The sequence below is a fragment of the Lepisma saccharinum genome, chromosome 4 (genome assembly GCF_977018435.1).
Source record: "Lepisma saccharinum chromosome 4, izLepSacc3.1, whole genome shotgun sequence".
Lineage (NCBI taxonomy): Eukaryota > Metazoa > Arthropoda > Insecta > Zygentoma > Lepismatidae > Lepisma > Lepisma saccharinum.
Genome location: NC_139232.1, coordinates 109,850,140 through 109,865,589, shown reverse-complemented (window position 1 = coordinate 109,865,589; position 15,450 = coordinate 109,850,140). Strand labels below are relative to the sequence as shown.

Below are 15,450 nucleotides of genomic sequence, written 5' to 3'. Positions count from 1 at the left end.
AATTATGGGAAACGCTCCATGAGCTTGGGAAGAATACGAGTGATAGGACACATGAGGCGTCATCACTTAATCGCCCCGTCGCCCAGCGTGCAGCGCGCGATAAATCCCATCTTCTCGGTTGTAATTCGGCGGGAAAGAATCTCATTCACGCTCAATTATTTATTGTTATTAGCCTTCACAAGAGAACCGAAGTTCAGTTTTTAAAATGGCTGTCGCGCCGATTACCGTGGCGGAGTGGTTAGCAGAGCGCACTACAATGGCAGGGACCCCGTCTTCGAACCTCGCCCTGGGCTTGGGAGAGTACCTCCATGAATTTAATCGTATCATCACTGATCCTCTTCGTGGCGATTAGTTAAAAGTGACAGAAAAGCGGCGTCAAATACAATCTTAGTGACAATGAAGTTCGACCAGTCACAAATATAGGAGTGCGTTGTGAAAGAAGGAGAACACATGCATATGCTGAACATATTTTATTCAGCAGGCTACATGGAACAAAGTAAAACATAAATTTCCGCTGCAACGCAGCAATGTATGGTGTCCACACAAAATAAAACATTTTCGTCCATCTACACGTGACATTGAAGTTCGACCACTGTTAGAGGGGATCCTGTTTACCATGGTGTGACGCCGCCCCGTCGGCGAATAACTGTGACAATGCGTCGGGGCATGCTGCGGACGAGTTGTTCAAGGTATTTCACATCGATGCGGTGCCATTCCTCCTGCAGGCAGGCGATAAGAGCAGCCACTGTCGTGGGTCCCCTCTGTTGCACACGTCGCTTAAGAACACGCCACACATTCTCAATGGGCGAGAGATCGGGACTCGATGGTGGCCATGGCAGAGTTCGCACGTGATGGCGAGTCAACCATTCTCTTGTCAGCCGCGCTGTATGAGGCCTGGCATTTTCGTGTTGAAAGACGAGACGCCGCCTGTGGAACAGGTGCCTTCGCACTGTGGGAAGATGCCGCTCCAGTATGCGTGTATAGGCGTGTGCATTCACAATGCCCTCACAGACGTGTAGTGGGCCAACCCCAGATGCCGTCATGCATCCCCATACCATCACTGACGCAGGTTTCTGTACCCGACGTGCATAACATTTTGTTTCATTCTGTTCCTCCTTCCGACAAATGACTGTTTTCCGTATTTTCCCGTACACAACATTGAAAATGGATTCGTCCGTCCACAAAACCCTGTTCCACTGCCGAAATGTTCATCCCCGGTACATTCGTGCCCACCGTAGTCGATTGCCTTTGTTCAACATGGAAAGGAATGGTTTACGTTTCGCCTTGTACACTCGGTAACCGCATCGCTGTAGGTAACGGCGAATGGTTCTGGTTGACACTTCAATGTGAAAGCGTTCTCGAGTCCACAGTCGTAATTCGGCCACAGAAACATGATTGTTGGTCTGGATATAGCGCCTAAATATCCGTAGGTCACGCACGCTCAGCAGGCGTTTTCGACCGGGGGCCTTACCTGGCTCTGTAGTACCCGTATTTTGGTGGTGTTTGATGATGCAGTGGACGGTTGACTTGGGTAAGTTCAGTTGGCGCCCTATTTCCCGTTCACTGAGTCCATCCCGTTGCAACTCCACCACTCTTCTCCTCACCGTGTTGTCAATAGGTTTGCCCCTGGCCATGGTGATGATGCACTGCGGTTCCTCGGTGCACAGCACGCGCTTATATACGGCGGACTCCCTTATCGTGTCCGTGACGTCATGCTTCCGTCGAATGCGCCACTATCTGGAATTTTCCGTATGGGTCTGGTGCCTGGTCGAAGTTCAATGTCACGCATATGTTCCCCGTTTTCGTTCTTTACGTGACCTTGGGTGCAACATGCTTGGATCACGATTCTTGCCTGCTCACACGCCTCCTCTTACACACATGCGTCACTTCTGCGGGTCACCCATTCCACCGCCTATGCCTCTGTGTATTTAATCACGTATTCCTTTCTGGTCGAACTTCATTGTCACCAAGGTTGTAACAAAATCACATCAAATCAAATGACTATGGCGCACACGTAAAACGATAGGCCACAACGTACGCAGGATTCTTTCGGAGGGGGCTAGAGTTGTATAGATGGATATTAGCCTACATAGCTGCATTCTATGTGGGGGGGGGGGGGTACACAGTAAAATATGATGTAATTACCATTTTTCTATCTTCGTTTTAAAAGTTGTTCAAAAATAATAATTGGGGGTTGCATTTTGTACTATTCCTTTTCTTACCGTTTCGGATATTTTACGGCGCTTTACTACGTCTTACAGTAATTGCAACGATGAGGATGAAAACTGTGATACAGCCAACAACGCAGGCCAGACGGACAAAAAAAATGTTTATTAAGTGCTGCAATATTTTTATATTTTAGAAAACAAAATCCCCACAAGTGTAAGAAATCAAGAAATTCCCGTCGTTGAACCCCCTGTATAACATTTTTGAAACGGGACCAATAAATTACGGACGCCCTGTACTGAAGAATGTGAGTAACAGCACGGGCACGTTTGTTGGAAGCAGGGAAGCTCTAGCGTTCCAGGGTGCACGTCCCAGAAAAGGAGGAAGGGTGTGGGGGGAAGAGGCGGAAGTGGATTCAAACAAGAAGTTATCCGGGCGCTTATGTAGGAATTTTTGCAAGTCGACAGAACAGAGGCAAGGAGGCCCGGCCGGCGACGGGTCATGAATAGAAATAACCTCTTCTAACAAGTGAACCCTGCCAATCTCCGGATCCCAAAGCCCGAGACAGAATCAAATCGACATTAGAGCGGGGGGAACCGGGAGGGCGACCCCCAGACTCTAATCACACAGAATGATCGCTACTGGGGGAGCGCCGTGCATTTAAATTGCAGGTAAGTGAGGCCGGAGACTCCGATGGATATTCGCTCCTGCGATCTCTCGAAAATGAGAAGTGTATGGAGGAGGGACTTTGCTGATCGGAAAGTGTGGTAATCTCCAATGTTGCCAACCCTTCGCTCGGAGAAACTTCCAAGTTAGACACTGAAGAAAGTACCTTTCTTTCTTCGGTGTTCAGTTTGAAGAAAGGAAGAAAGGGGGGTAGGAGACTTTAGAAATGTATTTTTCCCTATTTAAATATGTGATAAATAGAGCTGAGCCGATACCACTTTGCACAGATACCCATCCGATGCCGATACTCTTAAAGGTTCCCACCGATACGGATACTTGAAGATTACAATAATTAAAAATTGTTCAAAATATTGATCAATGTTAGTATGTAAGTACTCTACTCTAATTGTATACTCAATTTACCAAGTTTGTTTCAAATATTCAAGAATTACATCAAAATACGAGGGTTAAGTCATAAGTCATGGCAATTTTTTTTCTCGCAAACAGGGGACAACACGAAAAATCTAAGATGTATGTTTAAAAGTGTATGGAATGTACCTTCGAATGAAGCCACCAGATGAAGTCTGGATGCAGGAGACTTTCGTAGGGAAGAGGCAAAACACAGGATATTGGACAAAACAGTGTTTTATTATGAGGCAGATCGGCAGTTCATTCCCGTACATTTCTGCCACGGAGAACTGCTATTTTAACGTACGAACGTTGCTCCTGCTTCATGACCTCCATTTTCGAACGCTGTCACTCACAGACTGAACTTGGGTGCGTGCTTACCACCCCACCGTTGTTCACATACGGCATCTGGTGGCTTCTTTCGAAAGTACATTGCATACACTTTCAAACGTATATCTTAGATTTTTTGTATTGTCGCCTATTCGCCAGAGAAAAAACAGTTGCCATGACTTATGACTTAACCCTCGTATTAAAATAAATGTTATGCAGTAAAAAAATCAAGTTTTCACGCAAAATTGGTGGAAAATAAAAAGGAAGTTCGAATTCTGCATAATTTCCAGGATATCTAGAGTACGCGAAAGTGTCATGAGGCATTCTTGAGACTCTGGGAAAGACCAAAATGCTGGGAAAATATCGGCTGGTATCGGCCCAGCCCTAGTGTTAAATAATATCTAATAACAGTTAATTTTCTCTCTCTCCTCATGCACACCCCACACGTAAAGGTTTGTCTTATTGGTTGATTTGTTCTTATTGAACTTCACTTTTCTGCCACTTTCAGTTAATCGCGAAGATGAAGATGAAAAGACAGTCACAATACGTCCCACAGAGAATTATACTGACTGTGAGTCGAGTCCCCATAGCCTCGTTGATTTGCAAAATCCAGTCCAGGGTGCACTACGTACAAGAGAGGTTGCACATAGTCTCTATAAAGGGTCAACCTTTACACCCCTAAAGTTTGGCCTAATCCCACATTACACTCAGGCTAATCGGAACTGGACCTAGAGTTTAGTATGATAAAAGACTCGACAAGATTAATTTTCTTAAAGTTTCAAAAAAGCGCAACAACAAGAAAAGAACAATACGAGATGGCACCGAAAAAATTGAAAAGTTACACATACATTCTTAAACTGTGATCTGGTAAGAAAATGTGAACTTTAGAGGCTGGTTATTATATCAGTGGGGAAGCTTACAGAAAAGAGACCGCTGTATTAGAAGGGAGAGCCTTGTAGTGGGATTGTGAAAGAGCTTTACTTTGCGGATTGGTCGTGTGGGTACTTAAATTCATTGATTTCAAATTCGGTTTTAGCTTTACCACTGATGATTTCATGCAAAAATGTTCATCTCTGCTAGTATGTGACACTGGATATTCACAACAGATATAATATCTGTTTTATGGAGGCGTCTCAGCAGGCCCGTAGCTCACGGATTATCAGGGGGGGCTTTGTAAACCAAGTCCATTTTTCAAAACTTTAACAGTGTTAAATGAAGGTAAATTATGTGTGTGTGGGGGGGGGGGCATTAAGTTACATAAAATTTAGAAATATACAAAAACTACATTTTTCTATATCTTTTAAAACATCGCTTGAAGTGTTAATTGACTGCCACTGAAATCATCCCTTACTACTTTTGATGATACAGATATTTATATCACACAAGAAAAAATGCACAATATTCAACAGTTCCAACCCCGGCCGAAGTAATGAAACTCCCCTTCGTTCCCAAAACTTGGGATCTGTTGACCTTTGACGCCGATGACATCGAAGTCACAGATATTTGTCTAAACGGGAAGTCGCAACAGGGCCAGCGAAGGCACAGATAGAGAATGTAATAGCTGCTGTTCATGTTACGTGAATTTGTCCTTCACCAAAGTTGTGAGTAAAATAATATGTGCTGTCTACATTTTCACTCCTCACTGCAAACAAATAATACAAAATAGTTGTACCTAATGTCAAGTGGGCTGACGGCAGTGCCAGGGGGAAGGGGGGGGGGGCTGTTAAAAAAAGCTGAGGACAGAATCAATCCTGGAAATATTAGTTTCAGAAGCCATGGTACAGACATGGGAGCATCAAGGATAGTGGAGACTTTAGAATAACACACAAAGCATGTTTCGTCCTGACAAATAAAACCCCCAGTTCTGAATTTATGAAGATAACGCCAAGTACCCTTACAAAAATGTTGGTAACGTGCTACTAACGCAAGTGTCGTAAAAGTAACGTTACTTACTCCCTTCCACTCTCTCCTGAACAGTGGTTAGCGATAAATCTACAGAGATGGCAACAGTGATAATCTTCCGTAAGAAAGCTCTCGCGACGCCATTGGTAAAGAATCCAGGAGAAGTGGCTTCGTTATTAAAACACGGAAAGGGAATGAAAATGAGGGAGAGAGAGAGAGAGTTCAGAAGACGTGCGGACCCCCTTCCCATCCCCCTACCCGGGCGGGTTACGAAAACAAGAACTCGGGGAAAAAAGAGAATTGGCTCAGACCAGAGTACTACTTCTACGGATTCAATTGCATTGTTTGCGCTCCGAGTACGGTTTACTTTGCCGCCGCGAAACGGGGAGAAAATTTGCTGCAAGTAGCTTTTGTTTCAGGTAAAAAAAAAAAGGACTGCGCACCCCGTAATGCTTGCTGTCACCTTGGTGGCCTAGGGCGTTGAGTGGTCGACTCAAAAGTCCCCTCTGCCGAAGATTCCAGCTTCGAGTCCTGATCTGGACATGGATTTAAAATTTTGGGATTTACCTTACCTTAAAGTTTAAAAAGGGATGTAAAGAGCCTTTTGAGAAAGGTTAAAAGTTCATGTTGTAAAGGATAAACACAACACATTAAGAAGGCAAGGATAAGATTAAAAAACTTCCTCCGAAACAATGTAATAGGCCCGTTCTTATCAAAAAACATTTGCTAAAAGGCTCATCATCTCCCAATATGAATTTCCTCTGCCTCAGGAAATTAAAATCTGATGATGTTGTTAATGATGTTGACATGTTTGCATGATGATCTTAAACCGTCATTTCTTCACTCAACTTCTTACAGTCTATAATGGAGATAAAGGAAAAGGACTGATACCCCCGGCAGTCTTAATGATCTAATACAGATAAAAATAAATAAGCAGGTTTAAAGTCTTGTCACAGCTTATGTACTTACGTGTACGTGTTCGTTCAGCAGATAAAAGGAGAAAAACATTTCCATCGACTCACCTGAAACAGAAAAAATAACAGTTCAGTATTGCATAGGTAGAAACAGACACTAACAATACTAATAATTGTAAAGAGTGTATATCGGACGTTGCTACTTTGCAGTCGGACTTATCTTTTGTATTTTAGACTCCGAGCTATCTGCACAGCTTCCAAACTCGTAGTACATGAATGCGAGATGTCACACAGCATAAACTTTATGAGTAAAATTTCCCCCCTAACTTTTAAAGGCTTTTCTTGGACGAGGTGTGTAAAAGTTAATAAACTAAATACAATAACTACGAATTTTAGTACACTAACTGTACGAAATGCATGAAAATAATGGATATGTAATAGTAATATAATAATAATACATTTGGAATACAATTGGTTACTTTTTAAACTAAGTTATTATTGTAAAATACCACTTATATACGTGGTAATAATTATTATTGTTATTATTTCTAGTAATCAAGTTTTATCAATGGCCTGCCCCTCCTACAAAAATTTCTGGCAACGCCAATGTCACTGGTGGTCATCGCCCTCACGGCCTGATCTCGTCCTCACCTTCCTGTCCTAATTTCAACCTCACACTCACCCACCCTCAAGCCTTGATATACTTCACACTAACCCTTGCTGCTTGATCTCGCAATCACCCTCACTCTTGCTCACAAGCCTTCCGGAGGGTGAGAGTGAGTCCTGCCTTTTGGAGGGTGAACACCTCTGGTTCTAATACCAACTCCCTTGTCTATGGCATGCTACTGTCTTCAGGCCACTAGCATCATGAGCTTTTTTATTTGCTTCTCTGTTTGAGTGAACAATTCATGTTGCATTACCAAACTATTCCCTCCCTTTTACAGGAATAAAAAACAACAACAACAAAAAAAACGAAAACATATATATACCGGCTCTTCCTCTACGACAAAATAGCTCACATATGAACTCGCAATTAAACCAGTGAGGCCGTTTCCATTTGGAAGGTGCCGAACATAAACTCGAGGGCGCACTTGGAGAGCAGCTGGCCCACATGCACACGAGATGCGTCCTGTCGGCTTGCCAACTCGTCACTTCAAAGACTTGAGCTGGACCGCATCTTCCAGCCGCATAATGCGGGCACCTGCATGCGAACTTCAAGTGCCTCCGACCACCTGCAGCAGAACTAATGACGGACGACGCAGGGCCGCGGAGACCGCACCGGGAAAAGCCTCTCTGCATTCTAGGAGCTTCCTGTGGGATAACTCGGGAATAAACAACTTGAAGTTGCATTTATGGTAGGGAGACATGGTAGAAATCCGAATCCACGATTTTGCGTACTTTGTTCAATTCTCGAAAACTGGATTCGTTATAGAATCTACAATTGTATATTCATTACCTGAATCTCAAATTCTGGATTCGGTACAGATTTCAGAAACCGGAATTCCTTTCCTGCAACTCGAATTCTGGGGTCGTCACGGAATCCGGAATCCTGCATACCGGTACATTACCGGAATCTCAAATTTTATATTCGTTACAGAATTCAGAACCCTCTATTCATTCATTACCTGAATCTCGAATTTTGTCACCGTTCCAGTGTGCGAATGAATTAGGTTTTTGACGTCGTTTTCTGCCACTTTCGGCTAATCGTTACGATGGGGATGAATGGTTGGTTATACAGCGGGATGGATGAAGAGATTATCAGAAATACATATACACGACCCAACATAATTGTTACAGAGAATTATTGTAGGTTTGGGTGCCAGAATGGAATCAATACAGAATCCAGAATCATTACGAATTTTGGAAGTTTAGATTTGCAGCCTGAACTAACTAACGCAATAGTTTCCAAAAGGACAGACGCTTAATTAAGACAAAGAAGAAATGAACTTAACATGACTGAATTACAACACAATACTCATAATACATTTATTTAAGAACCTTGAGGAATGGTTCCAAATCGATGGGTTACAATTTCTGCTTGTCATGCGCGTAGGCTACTGGCCGTACCTATGCCCCGTGGCAAAGGAAACTTGAACCCAAAGTACAGGATCTTAATAGAAGACGAAGCTTCCGTCGTGCAGCAGATGCAAAGGAGGAGGATAGTAAATTATCGCCCACAGCTGGCCAAGCAAATTAGACGAGATAAAATCGGACGACATACTTGATGGACTTTTCCTGCTGGAGAATTAATGGCTTATTACGACATCCTGGGGACAATGCACAGAGAATACCTGAAGAGTATTCGGCAATTTCATGAAAATTCTCTCCTCGTGGTGATTTCACATTTTTATGAAATAAATTGAGTAGAATCGGCAAGAATAGGTTAGTTACTTTGTAACATTCAATAAAGACGTGATTTAATTATAAGTACAAGTTTTGAGGAATAATTTTCTAACAATTTCTTACAATTTCATTTAGTGTCGAAAAGGTCACCACATTGATGTCCTACTCCCCATTTTCAACATTTTCCTCTGTCGTTCAGAAGCTTATCACATCACTAGCATTTCCTCATGTTCAGTATTCCCCTCTGATGTTCAGCTACGGTAATTAAGGAGTCAGTAGAATTCTCTCTTGTTCAGAAGCTTATGTCAATGGTACATATTTTATGTTCAGCATTCCTCCTATCCTTTTAACTTTTCATCTCCCCGATTCCTTGTCCATGTTGAAAGATGATGACAGTCGTTTAGTAATGCTATTAGCTTTTTTGAGAAGCATGAGCTTTTTTACACCGTCTCTGAGGATTACTTTTGGTGCTCGCTTACCTTTTTAATGTGTTGTGTATGTCCTGCGCGGGCCCCTTTAAAACTCTGCACATTTATCCTTTCTCAAAGGGCTTTTTACACCCCCTTTTTAACTTTCATGTACAAATTTTAGATAAGGGGAATTTTCCTCTCATATTGTTAAGGGTACAAAATGGTCATATGTGTCGAAGCAGCCAAAAATTTTAACTCTGTCATTCATTCATTCAGCTTATCAAGTCAGTAATATATTTTTTTTGTTCAGCATTTTCCTCGTCGTCTGCGGTTTACTTCATCAATATTATCTTCTCATTTAGCAAGTTACTCGGCCGTTCAGAAGCTCATCAAGTCAGTTTGGATTGTTCCATGTTCAGCATTTTTCTCTTGCAGCACTTATAACTTATCTCCTTATTCCGAATTTTCCTCCATCGTACAGTGACCTAGCATTTCAGTAGGATTTTTCTATCCTGTTCGACATACTTCTCCGCCTTCTTCACCCTAGCTATCACGTCAATAGATTTTTCTTGTTCATTTTCCTCTTTCCTTCAGAGGTTTACCACTTCAGTAGGATTTCATTTATTTTACTTCGCCTTCTGTGCCACTTTTGGCTAATTTGCGAAGATGGTGTTGAGTGATGATATGATGAAATTGATGAATGACCACTCACAAACATCCATACCCAGGCCAGGATTCGAACCCGGGAATCCTTGCGTCGTAGGATTTTTCCTATGTCAGTAGAACTTTCTCCTCATTCAGTGTTTTCCGCTTTCATAACTTATCACGTCACTCCCTTATTGAACATTTTCTTCCCTCGTACAGCAGCTTATCATGTCAATAGAATTTTCCCTGCCTTTCAAGGGCTTATCACGCCCATAAAATGTTCTTCTTATTAAGGCATTTTTCTCTTTCATTCAGTTGTTTATCAGTAGGATTTTCGCTAAGTAAAGCACATTCCTCTACCACTCAGTGGTCTATTATGTCAGTAAGATTGTTCCTATCGCTTTGTGGCTTATGTAGGACTCTCTTCATAGTTTTAGTGGCTTGTCACGTCAGTAGGATTTCGCTATGTTAAGTTTTTCCTGTTCGGTTGTAGCGTCAGTTTTGCCACCCCTTGACAGTTTCTTGTCGGTCCGCAGTGAACTGTCATGTTTTTTACACAAGTCAAGGAAAAGGTACGAACAAATCACTGAGCAGAACGCAAATATTTCAACGCTAACGTTGAGTGTCATCGTGGACCGCCGTTGATGATGAGTGGTAGGTGTGAAGTTCTTTAGAGTAACCGGCGATCCCGTCTTTCCCCGGGAGGCTTAATGACAGTCCAAGAGGGGCAATTTGAAACCGCTCCGCACGCACGCCCATTTACCTCGTAATAATACATCTTCGACACGCAAACTGGGCATTGTCGACCTCTGTACGCGACATGCGGCAGTGTTGCCAGGACGCTTTAATTTCATGGAGAAGAACTACCACAAGAACATTTTTATGTTGGTAAGTATAATGGCACAGAAATTACGGCGATTGTACTAGTTACTTTAAATTGGCGGATATTTTTATTGCAAATGGTGGAAAACTTGCAGTCGAATTTTCAAGGATTTTCTTGGAGGTATTTTTTCATGTCAAAATGGGCTGGACTAATTAGGGTATGGAGCATGTCTGGTACAGATTACTTATATAATTAAAGCAAAACACTCAAATGTAGAGATTAATATTACAAAATATTTACCCATTAGTTGAGTAATGGTAAAAGTACTCTTTCACTCACTTTTTCTTTATTAGGGGTACATATCAGAAATAAATAAATCCCTAATAAATAAAAAAAATATATAGCGGACATTGAACGGTTTACTGAAAGGCTAAAGTACAGTGTTGTTTGTTCATTATTTTATGGTCTGTATTTGCAGCCTACGTCCATTTTTTCCATCCCTTTCCTGTTTCCAGACAATTGTCTTTCTTCTCCATCCTCCGCTCTCTGTCCAATCTTCTCTAAAATATCCTCAAAGCAGGGGTCCCAGGTTCGAATCACGGCCTGGGCATGGATGATATTTGTGAGTGTCTCTTCATCAATTTCATCCTATCATCACCCATCCTCATCTTCGCGATTAACCAAAAGTGGCAGAAAAATCGAAGTAAAATCAATCAATCATCCATGCATACATGGTCATACCATGAGTGTTTTTCCTTCTTCAGAGTTCGGGAAAGGTTCTTTATTCTTATTTCTCCACGCACCCCTTCATTTCACACTGTTACGCTCCTTATCTTCCCTGACATTCTTCTGCGAAGCAATGTCGCTTTTTATATTTCAAGGGTTCGGGTGTAAAATATGGTAAGTGGCATTTTGGTTATTTCTGAGTTCATTAAGAAAAAAGGTTATTAGAAGCTATACTGTAGATACATTGTTTTCCGATTGTGTTTACGAATTTCAGAAGGCTTCACCGAGTCCAATGCAAATTGTATGACATGGCAATTTCACTCAAAAATTGAAGGATGGCACATTTTACTTTGCATCTCAAAAATTACCAAAATGTCACTTACCATGTTTTACACCCGATCCCTTCATTTCAGGAGCGTATATTCTAGGCTAGCTAGGTTATCTGCGAAGCCTGAAGTCTAGAGAATAAAATACAGGAGGAAAATCGATCAGAAATTGTAAATAAAATTATTCATATCAGTGAAATGATGATGGTGATCCTGGAGTTGGCAACCTGATTTCTTGAGAGTTGGTAACCTGATTTCCTATGAGTTGGCAACATGATTTCCTATGAGTTGGCAACCTGATTTCCTGAGTTGGCAACATGATTTCCTATGAGTTGGCAACCTGATTTCTTAGGAGTTGGCAACCTGATTTCTTATGAGTTAGCAACCTGATTTCTTATGAGTTAGCAACCTGATTTCTTAGGAGTAAGCAACCTGATTTCTTAGGAGTTAGCAACCTGATTTCTTAGGAGTTAGCAACCTGATTTCTTAGGAGTTGGTAAACTTATTTCTATTCATAGCTTAGAACCACGTGACATATTGAGATAGCCCAGATGTTGGACTCAGTATACGCCACTGCTTCATTTGTATGTTGCTGGCCAGTCAGCTGTCTGTATATGTGATTTTGCAGCGGGCAAAGCTGATTTTTAGTGCTGGCCTTACTTCTTCTTGTGAGAACAGATCTGGCGGTGTGCGACCACGATGCTTAAACTTGCAAATTCGCATCACACGTTTTCTCCCACCGAACCAGCAATCATATGAGAAAACCGTGTATGGGCTACAGTTTCGGATTCGTCGTGTGTGCGTTCCTTCTCTGGTCGGCTGGTTCCCTGGCTTCTTCAGCCGGCTTTTCGTGCATGTCCCTCGACTGTCCGGGGGAGGGGAAAGAGTTTATTGCCTCCGCCATAAATATTTCCTCATCAGGCCATGTTCGGCCGCCTGGCTTCTTTTTTCTTTCTGTTGCAGGGCCCCGATCGGAGGGGCAGGGGGAGGCGAAGCCAAGATGGGACAGGTGGGAAGGTAAATTCGCTCTCGTCCTGCATCTCTTCGTGTTTGTGTTGTGTTGCCCTTCTCCTCAAGCGGTTGCTGTTCATGTAGTTTACCGGAACAGGGTTGGCAGTGCCACGCCTATTATCTCCTAGCCCTTTTATAAAATGAAATAATTATAATAATAAAAAAAAAACGTCTTCATACTAAGAAACACGGTAGCTCAGTTGGTATAGCATCTGGCTACCATACGGAATTCCCGGGTTCGAATCCCAGGGCAGGTGGAGTCAAGTATTCAGTAAAGCTAAAAAAAAGAAGTTACATGCAGTAATAGGATATTAGTAGACACGCTGCCATAAATAAATACTTAATGGGGATTATGATATGTTCTGGGAGGAGTCTTGGGGAAGGGTGTCAAATATACCCAAAGTGCTCATGACCACCTTCCTTTCAGAACTACAGAACTGTGGGGGAACTTCCGAATCACCATACTTACATGTGACACATTTTCCCTTCTAGCCTTCCCGATGACGTAATGGTAAAGGCATCGCCTTATAATCAAGGGGCCTCGGGTTGGATGCCAAGTGGAGGCACATAGTGGGTTCGGACCTCACTTTAAACTGCATGTCCATTCCCGATTAGCTTCCCTGTGCACAAAGTAGACAAACAATGAACCAGTTTTCCTTCCGTTCAAAAATTCTCAGCGCTGCATTCTATGTAAGTAAAGAGATAAAACATGGGTCATGTTCTGGGGTAATATGGCACGAAACACACGAGCATTTTACCCTAAACTTACTTAGCCTACATTCCAAGACCTGATCCTTAACATTTATGCATGGCTAGGTACAACATTTTTCTCTCACCCCCTCTCCTGGGTAGCCATTTCGTGTTTCGGAAACTAGCAAAGTTTCCGCAAAAGTTGACATCACACTCGGGCACGTCTTCAAAAATACATGTGTTCCTTACAAGAAAAAGGGATTTGTCGGCAGCTTCATTCATATTCTACGAAACTTAATTGTGAGGACAAAGAAAGGGAAAAAAGGGGAGATCATTGTTGCTTTTTTCGGTGGGAGGGGAGAGCCCCATCTTCTCCCCCCGCGCGCAAGGTGCGGTCGTCATTGAATTTTTCACGACGCCAGCCCCCTAATTGCAGCGGCCACAGGTCCCAGAGTCGTGTTTCGGAAGCGAGCGCTTTCTTACTTATTCATGACGCGGGGGAGATAAAAAAAAAGGGATGTGAGGGTGGGCTCTTGCCCCCATGTGGAAATGTAATTAACTAAAAACAACCTCATTCGCTGGAGGATCTTCTGGAGCACTACACTTACGGTGCTCCCCAGATGTCTCTCTTGTCGCCTTTCTTTTGTCTGTGCTGCCACCAGGAAGGACAAGGAAGTTTCTGCTACCGAGATGCTGCAAAAAAGTGTCTCTGCTTCATGCAATACTACAATCAGACACTTATGTTGTTAACATGAACGCATGGACACTTCTTTGGTTATCGTATACCGGCTTCCCTGACTCCCTGGGTTAATCTCAACGCCGAGGATGATTGCGGAAATAATGACATCCAGGGTAATTGATATTGCTTTCTGGTTTTCAGGGCGAACTTTTCAAAAATTCAAAGTACAAGCAGTTGTTTTCTCTTTTTCAATCTTACGCACTACCGCCTCTCACCACCCACACACAAACATATAAACGCCTCCCCGATGGCGCAGTGGTAGCGTCGTCGCCTTGCAATCAAGGGATCCCAGGTTCGATACCCGGTGGAGGTACAAGTGGTTCGGATCCCACTTTAAACTGTAGGTCCAGTCCCCATTAGCCTTACTGTGCATAAGATGGATTCAAAACACCAAATCAACTCAACAAACATATAAACATATTAAACTTATAAAGAGTTTGTGTGATTACAACGTATCCAAAAATTGAGGACTAAAAGTGGTAAACGATGTAAGTGCCAAAAGCGAAAGTGTTGGGAAATCTCATCGTTCCGCACATCAGCCCGTAAAAACGTTCACATTAGTGACCTCTTTAGAACTACTTAGAAGGCTACCAGCCACTTTTCACGTTTACCACATTATAAAGCATGGCACATTGTAGGGTAAAACGAGGAGAGACGCCGCAGGCGGGGAGATGCCGCACATGCTGTAGCTTGCCTAGTACACATCAGATGGTAACAATATTCTGCAAGGATGTGTAACTGTCGTTCATTCCACCACGCCAGTGCAGTAGTGACCAGTCAAGTGAAGTGGAAAGGAGTGGGGCGCCTTCATATGAAAATTTTCTGGTGAATTGACCCTCGAAATTTTATGAAGGGTAAGTGTGATAGATCGTAATAGAGCGCACGCTAGTTTCTACGTGACAAATATTTTCTAGAATACTTGTTAGAGTATTGCGATTACCTTTCGCACGATTTTGCACCGAAACTACAAAACCAGTAAAAAGCAACTGGTGCGGCATCTCTCCTCGAGAAAAAGGATTGTTGCCGCAGTTACACAAAGGAGAGATGCCGCACATTTTTCTGTTAGGAGAGATGCCGCGCTTTTCTCACCCTCATATTATAAGGTGTACAGTGTCATTTATTTCACCTTTTGACACATTGAATATTTTGAACACAGTGTTACATGTACTGTAGGCTATGTATTTTAACAAAGAATGCAATACAAACACAGCAATAAACACATGTTATTTATGCTTGTATATGTTATCGTTTTGTGTTTGCCAAGTCACACTACACAAGCCCTTCAACCATTGGACCGATCTATAATTGGTCCAGTACAGTCATATTACAACAAGGAAGCAACATCATGGAT

The 15,450-nt window shown here is 42.5% G+C and overlaps 1 protein-coding gene across 6 annotated transcripts in view; it reads right to left on the bottom strand.

The window, feature by feature from the left end:
* The window catches only part of LOC145986749 (homeobox protein PKNOX2-like), a 153,934-nt gene that overhangs the window by 67,929 nt on the left and 70,555 nt on the right, over window positions 1–15,450 (bottom strand). Inside the window, exon 3 of one of the 6 annotated variants that reach the window (XM_083121123.1) lies at window positions 6,442–6,494. The exons of the other annotated variants lie outside the window; for them this stretch is intronic. The gene's annotated coding sequence lies outside the window, so the exon portion shown is untranslated. The remainder of the gene's footprint in view (window positions 1–6,441; window positions 6,495–15,450) is intronic. 6 annotated transcript variants of the gene reach the window in all.